The 16,375-nt window shown below is 40.3% G+C and overlaps 1 protein-coding gene across 4 annotated transcripts in view; it reads left to right on the plus strand.

Moving 5' to 3' along the window:
• Window positions 1-16,375, plus strand: part of PLPPR1 (phospholipid phosphatase related 1) — a 295,944-nt gene that overhangs the window by 77,630 nt on the left and 201,939 nt on the right. For 2 of the 4 annotated variants that reach the window (XM_063696626.1, XM_055350386.2), the window contains exon 2: window positions 13,480-13,596. The exons of the other annotated variants lie outside the window; for them this stretch is intronic. The gene's annotated coding sequence lies outside the window, so the exon portion shown is untranslated. The remainder of the gene's footprint in view (window positions 1-13,479; window positions 13,597-16,375) is intronic. 4 annotated transcript variants of the gene reach the window in all.

Below are 16,375 nucleotides of genomic sequence, written 5' to 3' on the forward strand. Positions count from 1 at the left end.
TCTGAGAGGATACAATTTTTGATTTTAGGAGTTTGGCTATTGTTCTCATCTAAAAATATCCAAGATTGACAGCTTCAGATGCAAACAGTGTCATTAGCAGTCTTTCAGATGGTTTAATACAGAAGCTATCTCTTCCTGCATTTAATCATTGTCTCCTCCTGGCATGCAGTAATTCCTTCCCTCCACATGCAGAACCCCCACATGACTCCATAGTTACCCCAAGCAGTGCAGAACTGAGCTTGACAGTTTCCGTATGGTGCTTCACACTTTGGGGAAATGTGGGAATGAGGAATGCTGAGAGTGCACCTTTCATTCCTCCAAATTGATATAGGAAGTGGTGCTGGCAGCTGTCTAACTGTGGAACATCGGAGCAGGTGTGTTAAAACTTCATCTTCACATTGTCAAATGCCAGGTGGCAGCACTTGCTTGTTTGTTTGTTTATCATTTATGTCAAAATAAACCCAGCAGAAACAAGAGCCTGTCAATTCACATGGCAGACACTGACCATTCAGATGTCTGCCTCAGATATTTTCTTTTATTTTCAGTGAACATGATTTGCAGCTTAAAAGATGGATTCTTTCTTCTAGTTTTTTACTTCTCATTTTGGGAACTGAAAAATCGTGAAAGATGCTTCTAATTATCTATTCACAATTGTATATACCTGGAACCTCAACCATGGCTGTGTTATTCTTTTAGACATAGACATTCAAGTTCAGGAGGTCGTAGAATGGTAATCAGAGTTGAGAGAGGAAGTTATAAGAATAATTTTATTCTCTTGCTTAATTCTTAAGCATATTAATCCTTTTTTTTTTTTTTTTAACCCTGGAGGATGTTTTAGTAGCCTCCAGTGTGAAAACTAAATACTGGTTCTGATTTACTTGAACCAAAACTAAACGAAACAAAACACTAAGGCATTAGGTCAGTGTTTTTGTACATTTATGCCTTTATACTATGTAAATACTGTTTGCTGTTTAGAGAAGCAACAAGAAAGTGATATGAGTAAGGGATATATAACTATTATTTATGTTTTTAATTTTTCTGCAGGAAATAGATCTCTTATAAGATGAACCAGAAAATTTATCTTCCCAAGATCTTTGCAAACCAAAATTCAAATGTACCCACGGCACTACAATTACATTCCTAATAGGAATTTTTACAACTTCTTAAATAGTCTAGTATTGAATATGCTTGGGGGAAAATGTAAGTGTTAAGAAAGAACAGAAAAAACAAAAAAAAAAAAAAACAGTCTATTTTGCCACTGAAGCTTTTTCACATGCAAAAAACCAAACAACAACAAAAACAGAAAACCAACCAAACTCCCACATTGTTGATAGACATACCTTTTTTTTTTCACAAGAAAAGTTTTAAAAAAGCAATTTGCATATTTCTGCAGAAACGTGAAGCTCTGTGGTTCTTTTGGTTATGTTGCAGAATTGTGCAGAAGTCTCTGCCCAGCAATAAATGAAGGCAAACTTGGAAAGGTTAGCTGAAGGGTCTACAGGCAGAGAAGAAGGCCTGGAACCTGGAAGGGGACTTCTTAGGAGATGATATGAGGAAGCACAGATAGGGAAGGAGGGAAAGACAGTGACAGGCAGAAAATAGGGACAGTTCAGATCGTCTGAAGCATTAAAAAAAGTGTAGGCATTTTCCTTTCAAATGAAGTCAGAGAGAAAGAATAGGAATGAGAGAATGAATGAGGCCAATCTGAGGCTAAAAAAGAGGAATCTTCTCAAACTGAGCTTCTGTAATAACAGTAGTTAATATTTCATTGAACACTGTTCTAACTGCTTTAATGTATCATTTCATCCTCACAACACCCTTGTGACCAGGGTACTACTATCATCCCCAACATAAATGAGGATGTTACTAAGACCCAGAGAGGTTAAGTAACTCACCAAAATCACATACTAGTAAATGGTGTATCAGGCAGGATCCCAACAGGGGACAGATAGCACACTTGTATTTGTCTGATTTAAGGAGACCTTAAACCTGAAGATCCAGGAAATAGATATGGCTGTGTGGATAGGGTCATCTACAAAAGACTGAGATCTTTAGATAAGGAATGTAGCTGGCCCAAGGTCACTCTGCAGGGAGAGAGGTAGGAGTATCAGACCTCACTCTCCTTTCTTCCTGTCTCCTGCCATTGCTCCCCACCGGGAGGCAGGAAGGTAAGGAAGCCAGCTGATGTGACTCGCACAGGCCAACGCCTCAGGACACAGCACAGCGTAATTAAGGTAGATCTTGGGGTAAGCAACAGTGGAAAAGGGATTTGAACTTAATCTGGTTCTGGGACAGATGCTCTTAACAATTACATATCTGCCTCTCTAAGTGCAAAGTGCTTAGGTAGAGCTGGTCCCAATTTAATGAAGACCTGAATGGTCAGCGAGGGGTTACTGTTTCTCCTGCACTCCTTAAAAGCACAGTAGGTGGATGCTGGTAGACATGCATCTCTATAAAGGGGAGAGCTTAGGACAATTTGTTAATGGTCTGGTTTAGATGAACTTATTCAGTACCTTTGAGAGGTGGTGGAGAGGTCTCCTTTTTATTTTGTTATCTCTTGTAGCTAATTATGTTTCTCAGCATAGTCTGAGCCCTGCAGTTGCTGGAGATGACTCTCCAGGTAACTTCAGCATCACACTCTGGGGCCAGACTGCATTTGATTATGCTGCCTTCTCACATTCTGTCCCATCTCCACAGTACTGAAAGTACATTCATTTATGACACCTCAATCCATTTCCACTCCAAAGCCCTAGTGAAACGAAGTGCCCCACTCACTTCTGGAAGATGGCTTTCTTCTTTCCAAATGGAGCTTCAGGAATGCACGGGAAAAGAGGCAGCCTAAGCATTTACATGTATCTGTGCTCCCAGGCTGATTCACACAAAGCATCAGCAACCTGCATAAGTTTAGCCTATGAGGGCGATTGTGATAGTTGTGAGAGTGATGACTGATTTCAATATGCAAGTATTTATTGGGTGCCTAAATGGGCAAACATTGGGGCTATAGTGATGAACACAACAGATGTAGTCTTATCATACTTTTGGAATTTTACTTTTAAAAGTACAAATTGCCAGTTGAGATTGAAAGATGTGTCTTTTCTTCCCTTAGGGAATATAACAGAGGACAAAGAATTGAGCTTAAAAGAAAATCATTGATGTAAGAGACATAAAAAACCATATTGCATAATAGCCTTTTTAGCAACCGTTACTTAAAACCTGACAGTGAAATGAGCATATATACCATATGGCATGTGTGTATTATGCTTTTATCATATTACTTGAATGTACACTTAGCTGCATCCCATTTTAATGAAAGGGATTTCTTGCTTTCTTTATACTCAGAGAATTCCCTCAGATTCAACTACACTTAGCTGCATCCCATTTTAATGAAAGGGATTTCTTGCTTTCCTTATTCTCATAGAATTCCCTCAGATTCAACTAAAAGAGATAATAACAGCAACAATAATAGTAATTTACTCCATTAAAGATGACCACTTTATGCTAAGTTCCAAATAACTCTCACTACTTAACAGTAGATTTTGGACTCTACTCAAGACCTTCCAGTTTTTCAGAGAATGAGAAGAACATTCTGTAGAAGCACAAAACTTTCAAGATTCTCTAGGAATTAATACAAATCCAAATGCGGTTCTGTGGCCAAATGTCAGTTTCATCTAGAAAATCCAATAAATAGCTATAGAGTACTGACTGTCTGAGAGGCAGGCAACCAGGAAAAAACATGGGGTTAAGAGTACAGGCTCTGAGAGAATAATTATGTTTTGGGAACTATAGTATGTCTGTTATTAGATTCTAGTCTCATGAGTTGTTTTTTAAGTTTTTTTTCTGAATTTAGACTAACTCTGCTTATTCTTGTGAAACCACCAGTGATCTCTGGCTGCTGCTCAGAAGAAACAAAAGGAGTGGGTAATGTAAAAGTCTGAATCAATATTCTAATTTTGTCCACATATTGGAATCAGGTAGCGGTCCCATATCAGCTTGGTTCCATCAGTTGCCCAGTTCATGGAAAGCCTTCTTATTTAGTTTACTTGGGATAATTTTGCTTAACTGTTGTGGGATATATTGCTGTTGTACTCTTTGTGTAGAAATGCAGGATAACGGCTTGGTGCAGTGGCTCACGCCTGTAATCCCAGGACTTTGGGAGGCCAAGGCGGGAGGATCACAAGGTCAAGAGATCAAGACCATCCTGGCCAACATGGTGAAACCCCATCTCTACTAAAAATACAAAAAAGCTGGGTGTGGTGGTGCGTGCCTCTAGTCCCAGCTACTCAGGAGGCTGAGACACGGTTCGCTTGAAGCTGGGAGGTGGAGGTTGCAGTGAGCCAAGATTGCACCACTGCACTCCAGCCTGGTGACAGAGTAAGACTCCATCTCCAAAAAAAAGTAAAAAAAGAAATGCAAGATAAGCTTATTGAATGTTTTCCTAAATTGAGCACTTATTAATCTTCCAAATATCACCTTTTGTTGAAACTCAAGATTTATGAGAGGCCCTCAACATACTGATGCTTTCTGACCAGGCTTCTCTCTACCCTGAGTATAAAAGACCTTCATAGTTAGGCAGGGATATCATATCATCGTTCCTATTTAGCCTGAAGAAGTTACAGAAGATGGATCTTCATCCCTCTGCAACCCTTAGGATTAAGGGTTCTCTTATAAAAGGAAGGGGGAAAATGTCAGAGGCTTTTAAACCAGAGTGACTTTATCATGTATAGAGGCTGGGTAAAATGAGGCTGAGACCTACTAGGCTGCATTCCCAGGAGGTTAGAGCATTCTTAGTCACAGGATGAGATAGGAGGTCAGCACTAGATACAAGTCATAAAGACCTTGCTGATAAAGCAGACTGCAGTGGAGAAGCCAGCCAAAACCCACCGAAACCAAGATGATGACAAGAGTGACCTCTAGTTGTCCTCACTTCTCATTATACACTAATTATAAGGTATTAGCATGCTAAAAGACATTCCCACCAGCACTATGACAGTTTATAAATGGCATGGCAATGTCAGGAAGTTACCCTATATGATCTAAAAAGGGGAGGAAGCTTCACTTCCGGAAATTGTTCACCCTTTTCCTGGAAACCTCATGAATAACTCACTCCTTGTTTAGCATATAATAAAGAAATAACCATAAAAATGGGCAACCAGCAGCCCATGCTGCTGCTCTGCCTATGAAATAGCCATTCTTTTATCCCTTTACTTTCTTAATAAACTTGCTTTCACTTTAAAAAAAAAAAAGTACAGGCTCTGAAATCACACATGTGAAAGAAAACCTTAGGCAAATAGTTTAATTTCCAAAGTCTTAGTGTCCTTCTCTTTAAATGGAGATACTACCTCTTTCAAAAGGCAATTGTGAAGATCAAATGACATCCTGTACCTAGCACAGAACCTGGCACATCTGAGCACTCAATAAACATTCCTTGATCCTACCAGTATTCTCGTAATCACCATAGTTTTGTCTGACTCCCTCTTTTCAAATTAAGTGGTACTCTGGGATATTGGGGTTAACCCTGTCCAAGGGCTGCTTTGTTGGACACTGTCAGTAGAGACAGAATGTGTAAGTTTAGCAGTATTTTCAAGGAAAAAGCATAAAGGAACAATTCAGATGGTAGCCAATGGGTGAAAGAAGATAAAATAAAATATTCAGAGAAATTACCTAAGATACAGTGTAGCTGCTATAGCTTTGATTTATGACTAACATCCTAGGACAGAGATGGGGAGGAAGCTGATAAACAGAGGCTATGACCTGCTGTGGGCAATAATGTTTCAGGATCTCAGGTGCCACTTCACAGATGGGACATAGGTGTTGCCTGGTTGGGTTCTGAGTATCTGGGTTTAGTGGGGCTGAGCTGAGACAGCCAAAGAGAAAGCACATAAATATCCAAGGGAGAGAATGTGTCTGGCTTCAGACCTTACAGATCAAAATTGTCTTTCCAGATCAAAATTGTCTTTCCAGATAAAGGTCTAAAAGAGAGAGCTGAATAAATCAAACAAGAGGTGACGAGAAATTGAGGAGGAAGTGAAGCACAGAAGATCTGAGACTGATATCTGAACTGGGAAGGGATATCTGGAACTCTCTCTCTCTCTCTTTCTCTCTCCATGGGTTCTGGGGTTGCACATTGGTTGAGATAAAGATGAATTTCAGTTGGAACAGCAGATATTGGAGAATGATGAGAGCAGCTGTTAAGGAAGGTAGGGGAAATATTGTGAAGCCTACTTTAGATCATGCTAAGGGGTTTCTATTTGAGCCTGTAGACAATGTTGATCAGATTTCTGTTTTACAAAGACAACCCTTAAATGCTTCACCTTATCCCCACAGTCCTAATTAATTGTCTTTGCTTCTCATTCCCACACAGCTTGGCTCTTGCCACATCATGACTTATTTTTAATTTTTTTTTCTATGACTATCTTTCTCCTTCCAACTGTGAAATTTCTTGAAGGCAGACTCTATGTCTTTGACTTTGATGCCATGTTTTTTTTTGTTTTGTTTGTTTGTTTTTTAAGACAAAGACATGGCAGGTAAAATTCAAATTTGAATGACATCCATGAAACATGAGAAGTTCGTTTCTAGAAACTCCTGAAGGACTTGGGCTTGGGGATCAGAGAGTAAGTTGCTTCTCTCCAATACGAAAATCAAGCCCCTGGGAATGGGCCAGCCAAATTGGACATGCAGCACCAGGAGCTTTCTGAGAGTATTTTTCTATTTCTTTTTCATCTCTTGTCTCCCCAGCCTTACCATGTTCTTGTCCACAGAGGTCAACATATGTTTAGTACATGAAAGGCTGATACCTCTTCTTTGAAGAGTAATTTGTGGACAGGGCCTTCAGAGTGGCCCTGTGTTATGGTATCCTTGTGTTCCAGGGTGGTAAGCTGCTTTGGCAATGTGGCAGTCCACTGGTCTCCTGGGAGATGCTTCAAGAGTAAGCCATTTCACACCGTGCTGCCTGGGGAGCTCAGAGCAAACCCTGGCCATCAGATATGGCCAGTGGAGGGCAGCAGAGGGCTGCAGAGCATGGTCCAGTGTCCCTCTGGAGGTGATGGAACTATCAGGACAGGTATCTGGATGTGAGAATGCAGGATTGACAGGAAAATGCCTATCAGCAATCAAGAAGAACCAATAGATTCTTGGGAGAAAGATCAGGCTGTAGAGAAATTGAGGAGCTGGCACCTTGAAAACCCTGAAGCAGATTAGGGAATATCAATGGGAAACTAGAAACTCAGCATGTGGAGTAAGGACCAGCCTAACACCATAACAATAATACTTCTGCCTTCTGCAGATCACCAGAGGCCAGAGCTGGATGAGATGCCTTCCAGAGGACCTCGAAGATAACCTCAATTGGCCTTTTTGCCCCTCTATCTAGCTTAGAGAATGCAGTGGCTCTGGGCTCTGGAATAATAATCTCCTCCCCATCCTTCACTTCCCTCCCCACCCAAACCACCCATTTCTGTCTCATCTGTGGTTTCATACTCAACTGTGGAGGCTAGTGCCATACATAGGTGAAAACTCAGGTTATCAGTGGCTACTCAACAGCCTCACTAGTGGCCAATCTAACCTCAGTTTACTGCCATAATTAGAAGTTAGCAGGTGTTTCTACTTTTAGCCTCTGTTTTATTGGCTTTGCTTACTGGCTAAAACAGGTCTTGGGATTCTTTCTGTGGCTAATTAAGTCACACATCTTGACACCTAAAGTGATGTTCCAGCCAAAATATATTTCCACATGTAATAATAAAAATAATCATCTGCCACATGTGAGAAAGAGACAGAAATCTCTCACAATTTATTTTCCATTTTTTTTTTTTACTCCCGTTAGCACCTTCACTCTAGCCAATGGAATCTGTTGTTGTGAGTTCCTATTGTTAGCCTTGATGGCTAGATTTGCTGATATTACTGGCATTAGGCTTTGCAACTTATTTCAAGGAAAGATAACATTTGGATGTCCACATTTTTGTTCAAGGTCACTGGCCAATTGTATCTTATCAATGTCTTTATCCTTGTATCATCTATATTTATTACACCTTAAGGAAGCATCATAAATATCCTTATTGGCTAGAGCCTCACTTCCTTGTGAGGTACCTTTTTCAGTGACTTATCCTTGCCTTTCTGTTCATAGTTGGTTAGCAACAGGTGCAGTTGAATAAATGGGTGGGTATGTGTCTATAAGATAAGTGCCATCTCCTTCTTTTATCTTAAGATATTTCCATTTCTTCAGCTAAACAATGGAGATGATTACACCACCATATGCTCCCCTCCTTCAACAGATGTAAGTGTGGGGTCATCACTAAAGAAAGGGTTTGAGGACCAGTTACTCAGCCACTCATCCCAAATGGCTTAAGAATCTCTGTATTCTGGAAGAGAATATGGCCCTACGAGGGCCTTCCTATTATATCCAGAATTTAGTGGCTTTTTCTTCCTATTACCATAATCACATCCATTGCATTGGACATATGGTGGCTTAGAGGACAGAATTAGAATTAATCAGTGAGTGGCTATTACAGGGAAACAAGGACTCAACTTAAATAGCATTTTCTAAGTTAAACTTGCCTAAAGATTGATGGGGCTGATTCACAAGGAGGTAAACTGTAATCCTGGGGGTTTTAGGTAGAGGGGAAGGCCAATTGTCACCACTGGTTCTCTCTGATGGCCAGATCAGATTCTTTGTAAAGTCTTCTGTAGCACTTGGGACACATAATTATTACAGGCTTCTAAAATGGGTTTCTAACAAGTTACTACTGTTACCTGAAATCATAGCCAGCAGAATAGTGCAATGCATTTTAAAAACAATATCTAACTTCTTTTTATCAGATGAGGAATATATTAGCATTCATTGAGCTCCTATGTATCAGGTATTGTGCTAAGCACTTTACATCCTTTAATGCTTGCAACAACCCTGTTAGGCAAGGGTTATTCTTTTCATTCCACGGGTAAAGAAACTGAGACTCAGAGCATTTAAGTCAGTTGTCTAAGTTCACATCATAGTAGAACCCAAATCTGTAGCCAGATCTCTCTGAATGGCTGTCTTTTCAACACACCAGGCCACCTTTTATGAAGAAATAAAGGCTATGCTGACCAAAGCTCTGTTCTCCTGAGTATTACCATGCATTTTAGTTGCAAATAATATTTAAAACAGTAATACATAATCAAGGAGCATTTTTTTTTTGTCAATGACTGCAGGGTAAACCTACCTCAGCTTCATTCTACATTCACCTCAGAATGTGTGTATAGTCAGTTTTCACACTGAATGTCAGCAAATGGAGTGGATATGGTGCTCAAAGAAGGCAAAAAATAAGTGATCATCTTAGATTTACAAGAGTTGCAAAAATTTTATAACCAGCTATGCTGTAAGAATTGTGAGTGTGGTCAAGTAAGACTAGTGAATTCTTCCAGAAGGTAGCAGCTTTTTCCCTTGATATTACACTGGCTGAGTATCTACTCTTCTTTAGATATAGGATATGCACTAGGGAAGCTGTTTGAAGACTGATTACAAATGTGGCCATGACAATGTGGTTAAGTGATTTCATTAATATGTAGTTTAAAGAACAAAAAGGTCAGTGCCACCCCAAGGAACATGGAGGTAGCATTTTCCAATACTGTCTAGAAAGCTGGAGCATGTCCAAATAGTTAGCCTTTGGGTATTTATTTCCTTTGTATGAAAACAGACATTGAAACTTGCTTTGTGTTCATTTGTTTTTCCGGTTAGTTATTGCCATTTGCTTTGAACGTGTACAAAGGGATTTTTCAGAAGTAGCATGTGAGCTGTAACAAGGAATCTTATCTGGCAATCTTCCCTGATCTGTCACTGAAGGCTAATCTCACCACAGGAACACTGTCATACATCATAAAGATATATACCCTTTCCAGGCATTTTAAAACATATTTATTTTTCGTTCGTTTTACAAATACTGACTGTCTACACTTGTTGGTTTTAATAATATTACCAGCAAACAGTTAATTGCACTTGCTGTGTGCATGGCATGGTTCTAAGAGCTTTTTATCTCACAAGAACTCTGAGATGAATCTCATTTTCCAGAAGTGGAAACTGTATAAAGCTTAATTTTTTTTCTCAATAGACTAGGAAAAAATAAGGTTAATCAAAATCTCTGCAAGCTTTAAGGTTGATATTTAATTTAAAACAAATCAAAAACAGTTTCAAAGTAGTATATTCCCAAAGTTATCTGTAGAGTCATATTTATTGTTCACCTTAATGTTCAGTCATCACTAAACATTTCTGTAGCTAATCAGAATCAATGGAGCCACTAAATTTATTGTGAAATAAATGACATCCCTATGAAAAATACTCTGTTCTAAATATGACCCAGGACAAACTCTGAATTAGAGCTGTTGCATTTTGTATACTACTGTACTTCCATCTTCATTAACACCTAGCCAGTCTTTCTTCTAACACCTAGTTAGCAACTGGTTACTGTCAAAGACTGCTGTGCTTCAGTTCTGTCCAGAGGAGCTAGATCTGTATTTGTCTACATCTGTTTTCAGAATTGCAAATAGTAACTTTTAATATAAATAGCTTTTTTTAAGTACAATGTTTTGGGGCCTCATAAAACACTCTTCCCTTAGACCTGAATGTAACATCGGTATGGTAGATTCACCTGGGCTTGTGCCAAGGAATTACTGTTCTGAAGCTTCTCAAGGTCTTTGTTATAGATGGTTCTCCCTATAAGCCATATCAATATATCTCTATATTTTCAAAATCCGAAATACTGTTCTATGCTCTAAAATTGATACCAAATATTAAAAATCTGAAAGTCCTCCCAAATTAGGAATATTGAATAGCTCTATCTATAAGTTAGTCCCGAGGTCTTCAAGACACTAAGAAGTAGAATATTTTTATGGTTAGGTCTCTGAGCTTGGAAATCAGATGTCCTGAGTCTGATCTGGCCTGTATGGGCAACTGTGGGTTACCATAAATGTAATGTGTCCAGTGATAGACGGGTGCTCACAGGATAGTAGGGAGCCCATGGAGAGGGATTGTTGGGGTGATCAGACCCAACACCAGGTCGTGGGGGTGATGAAGTCTGGCGGAGTCAAAGGATTGAGAAAAAGACAGTTTGAGAAGTAAAGTGGGACCAGGGGGCCATTGTGATTGTGGAGGCTGTGAAGGCCCTGAGCTCTGGGAGCCCACACTATTTATTGGTAATCCAACAAAGAAATAGGTGGTGAGAATGTGGAGGTCAAAGGGCACATTGCATAAAGCACATGATTTACAGCTGGGATGGTTTAGCATTTGCTCTGCTACTTGAGATAATGGAGAGCAGGTTCTTTTAACTCAAAATACAATCAATCCTGGGAGAGCAAGGAGCCAGCAAGTCTAGACACATTCCAGAGCCACGAGCCCTGGATTCTATCCAAGTCACGAGGGATTTTATGCCCTGGGCTTAGATTATGGTGAGTCAGGGTAGCCTTCCACCTTTAGCACAGAGCTTGGTGTTCCAAAGGCCACAAGGGGTTTTAGACCCTGGACCTCAGACATGTTCCAAGACTCTTTTACATTATGTCAGACATGCAAGCCCTGCCTCAGCTTCTCCCGACACTCAGCTTTACCCAACATGCCCCTCTTCTCTTTTTTGTAAAACAGAAGGTATTATTATTACTATCATTATTACTAGCTATCATTATTTCTAGCATAAAAGGTGGCCTCTTTTAATTGAGCAAGGCACTTTCATGCTCTGCAGCCTTTAATTGCCGGTTGGTGATCCAGCTTCATTTTTCTTAGCCCTTATTCAAACTGGAGTCGCTCTGGTTTGAATAGTTCCCACACATCTCCCCTTTCCCTTTTTCAAGAGGACCCTTAATTCTAGGGGTTACAGAAGAATGAAGGTCCATCTTCTGTAACTTCTTCATGCTGAATAGGGGTGATGATACTCCTGCCTAACTGTTCAGGTCTCTTGCATTCAGGGTAGAGAGAAGCTCAGTCAGAAAGCATTGGTCCATTAAGCATCTGTAGGTAAAACCCTGGTGCTCCAGCAGTTTTTCAGCTTCCTGTGCGGTTTTCTTGATCTGTCCCCATGTCATGGGGATTGCACCTACATGGTTCATTCATCTCCTGCAAAAACACAAGCATACCCTCACCTCCATATTAGTAAATCTAATGAAACAGAAGCAAAAACATTTTTGGCTGTAGCCAGGAGGCCACTGATAATGAGAAACAGGCCCCTTCTAACAGAAGGCACAGGGAAAGCAAATCAAGGCTTTTCAAACCTTCAATTCACACTGTACAGGTGGGCCCACTAGATGCTGTGGCTCAGGATAGATCTTCGGATGTTTCATGGGCACCCACACAGGCACCTGATCATCACCTGAAGAGACATAAGCAAATCCTCTTCCCCATATAGTTATCTTTCCTTTTACCCAGCTCTTTGTATGTGACCATATTTTTTTCTAAGGCCTGTGGCCTTAAGACGAGTTAAAGAATGGAATGCTTGTGCCAGCAAAGACCGCAGAAACCAATGCATCCACCCCTTGAATAAGTTTAGTTAAAGGACCAAAAGGTCCCGGAGAGAAAAGAAAGAGCATTTTTATCCTTACCTCCCTCCCCTCTATTCCTTTTATATTTGCCCTTTGAGCCATAGCTAATTTCCATAATTCAGAATGTTCTTGTCTGTCCCTGCAAATCTCTGCTAGTCTTTGCTAGTCTCTACTTTTGTACCTCTTTAGGGCACTGACCTTATATTGCTAGTCTTTGCTTTTGTACCTCTTTAGGGCACTGACCTTATATTGCTAGTCTTCATCTATCCCTATCTGTCCCTGTGGTACCTGTTAGTTCCTGCAAGTCCCTATCTCTATTTATCTCTATCTCTATTTATCTCCACTTTACGTACTTGTCTCTACTTTACTTACTTACTTGTCTCTACTTTACTTAACTTACTTGTCTCTACTTACTTACTTGTCTCAATTTATCTCTGCTTACTTACTTATCTCTACTTACTTACTTATCTCTACATCTTTCCTGGAGACCTTTTTTATGACCCTGGGTAGAGCTCAGAAATCCATGCTTTAAGCTTCAGCAAGAGACAAAACAGGGACCCTGGACCCAGCACCAGATTGAAGGGGAATAGGAAGTGCTGTCTCCTGCCTAAAGCAGGAAAACCAGAGTTAGGCCATTGCAAATTTCCACTCCACATCAGAGTCATCCTCAATTTCCTGGAATAAATTGTTGATCATGGCAGTTCACATATTTAGCAAAACAATGACCATTGTAACATTACAGACCCCATAAAGAACATAACCAATATTTTCAATGAATTTGTGGTTATAATTGATGACCACTGATTTCACTTCAAAGTCCAAATATAGCCCAGAACATTGTCTTAAAACTCTGTTGTGAAGGCTTCATTTTGTTTTACACCAATGTAGTAGGAGTAGAGGTTGAACATTCCCATCATAAAGGCCACAAACACCACAATGAACACATTCAACCCATATCATGCCTGTGTGCTCATTAAATCTGTTTTTCTCTAGCAGAGGCAGGTTAACCATGAAACTGAAGCTTCAAGATGGCTTTACTTGTCCTATGCAAAGCAGCCCATGATTTATTTTTTCTGGGGACTACTGCCAACCAGGCCTGTGTGTCAATCTGTAAGTATCCAACAGCAGGTCTACTGTACAAATAGGTCTTTTGTCAGATACTTGATTAACCCAATATAGAGCCTTTCCTGTTGGATTAGTACTATCAAAGCCTCCTGTTCTTTTCACTGTGCTGCTTCCCAGCTTTATGTCAACAACTGAGCAATTCTTTCTCCTGGGGAAGCAGACCATGCAGCTGAGGAACTAATAACTAATTGCATTTCTCTGGTATAATCAGAACCAATCATTCCTGTATGCACAGTGACACCCTTCAAATTTAGACCAGACCTTCTAAGCAATAGACCAACTATTCCTGAGGGCAAGCGTCCCCTAACTCCCATAGGGACCTTTTTTGGTGGCTCTCCAGGAAGTAGGGAGATGGGAATTGTGCTGCAGAGGTCCACAACAGCACTGCCTGCCATGGCGGGAGACAATTGTTGCCGTTTGTAAGGGCACTGACTGTGCCAGATATGCCTCGGTTTATTGAGGCGCCCTCTGAATAAACAAACCTCAGATTCCACTGGGTCTTAGTACTACCAATTGCTCCAGGTTTTAATGTTGCAACTACAGGAATGGTAAGTTTTATAGCTAATTGATTTTCTCTCCCATTAAGGAGAGAAAGAGGAGGTGGCTATTCACTTAATTCAGCAGGTGGAGCTGACAGGCTAGTAAAACATACTTTCTTCAGTTTCTCTTTCATTTAATTTCCTCCAGTTTCTGTTCCTTGCATTCAGAATCTGAAGTTAGTTGTGTACGCTCATCCTCCTCTTCCTCATCTGAATCTGCCTTATCATCTGTTTGAAATGGCTCAAGAGCTGCTTTTATTAGCGCCCACATTGACCAAACTGAGACTGGAATTTTTGCATCATCTTTATACGCTTTTTTAAAATCTCTGCCAATTCTCTCCCATTTATCCAACTCCATAGTCCCTTGTTCTGGGAACCATGGGCAAAACTGCTTTACTGCACTAAAGAGTGATAACAAATTCTAAGTACTAACTTTCACTCCCCCTCTTTGTAATAAATGCCTTAAGAAAAATAAGCAGAATGTCTGCTTTCAATTTGTCCCATTGTTACCCTGGTTCTTCCAAGTACTCAACTTTCCCGCCGAGCTTCTTTTAGACATCCTCGGGTGTCCTTTGATGATGTGTCCTCTGCTTTCATACGCTCTAGCGTTCCTTCACCAGGGTCCTTGTCACCCCATGTTGGGTGCCAGGAATGTTTGTGTGATCAGACCCAACACCAGGTCATGGGGGCAATGAAGTCCGGCAGAGTATAAGGATTGAGAAAAAGACAGTTTGAGAAGTAAAGTGGGACCAGGGGGCCATTGTGATTGTGGAGGCTGTGAAGGCCCTGAGCTCTGGGAGCCCACGCTATTTATTGGTAATCCAACAAAGAAATAGGTGGTGAGAATGTGGAGGTTGAAAAGGCACATTGCATTAAGCACATGATTTACAGCTGTGATGGTTTAGCATTTGCTCTGCTACTTGAGATAGTGGAGAGCAGGTTCTTTTAACTCAAAATACAATCAATCCTGGGAGAGCAAGGAGCAAAGAGCCAGCAAGTCTAGACACATTCCAGAGCCACGAGCCCTGGATTCTATCCAAGCTACGAGGGATTTTATGCCCTGGCCTTAGATTATGGTGTGTCAGCGTAGCCCTCCACCCTTTAGCACAGAGCTTGGTGTTCCAAAGGCCACGGGGGGTTTTAGACCCTGGATCCTGGACATGTTCCAAGACTCTTTTACATTATGTCAGACATGCAAGCCCTGCCTCAGCTTCTCCCAACACTCAGCTTTTCCCAGGAAGGGGTGGGGTAAATGAGGAGAATGAAACAGATAGTTAGAGGATCATTTCAAGAGGATGAGGGATGAGAAATAGAGAAAGAGAGTAGGAAGAATTAAATCCATCAGATATTGGGCTGTGTAGGTGATATTGGGCTGAGGTGCAGGTAAGGATTAAGGTTAACAGAATTTCTAGAAAAAGTAGTTCAGGAATTTTACTGGGATCTAGAAAACATTAAGCACTATGAGAATTGTGCTTATTGAGATATATTGTGATATTGAGAATTTTCTTGGGGAACATGGGCTCTGTGTCTAGAGATATATTTAAGGAAAAACTGGGACCATAGTTTTAAAGAACCAAGTGGTCTGTGGCTTACATTGGAACACAAACCAGAACATTCAGCTGTAGAGAAATTCAAAGGAAGAAAAACTTCACTGGAATCATGATTCTTCCCAATGTATCTTTATAGATTTTTGTTTAAATTCAGAGAAGTTATTTCTTTAAAAGGATGAGTACTTATTTTTAAAAGTGCATATAAATCATTTTTTCCTTTGAGATATAATAATAATCTTACCTACTCTTGCCAAACTCTTGTATTATTTGAACCAATCTATGGCAGGCAGTTTACTGAGTGCCAAATTCAGTTTCCATTTGCTGTTTTAAAGGCATGGTAGACCTGAACTTTCTTCAAAGCAGCAAATAGATACTGTGTTTGGTACTCAGCTGAGTGCAGGTTTAACATGACAGGAGGGTGATGTTTTTTCTGTTGATGTGCCCAAGTGAATCTGAGTTATCTCTCCAAATACATAGGTAGGGATTATCAATTTCTCTGCCTAAATCCATGTAATCTGCAGGGTTGACAACTTCTCTGGTGAGAGCTTTGAAAGCAGATGATTCCATAATACTCTGTCTTATTGTTTGATGAGGGTAATTCACAACATAACCCTCTGTGATGAGGAATAGAGAGGTTAAAATGTGTACTCAAGTTAACTCAATCAATAGAGGACT

The sequence above is a fragment of the Gorilla gorilla genome, chromosome 13 (assembly GCF_029281585.2).
Source record: "Gorilla gorilla gorilla isolate KB3781 chromosome 13, NHGRI_mGorGor1-v2.1_pri, whole genome shotgun sequence".
Classification (NCBI taxonomy): domain Eukaryota; kingdom Metazoa; phylum Chordata; class Mammalia; order Primates; family Hominidae; genus Gorilla; species Gorilla gorilla.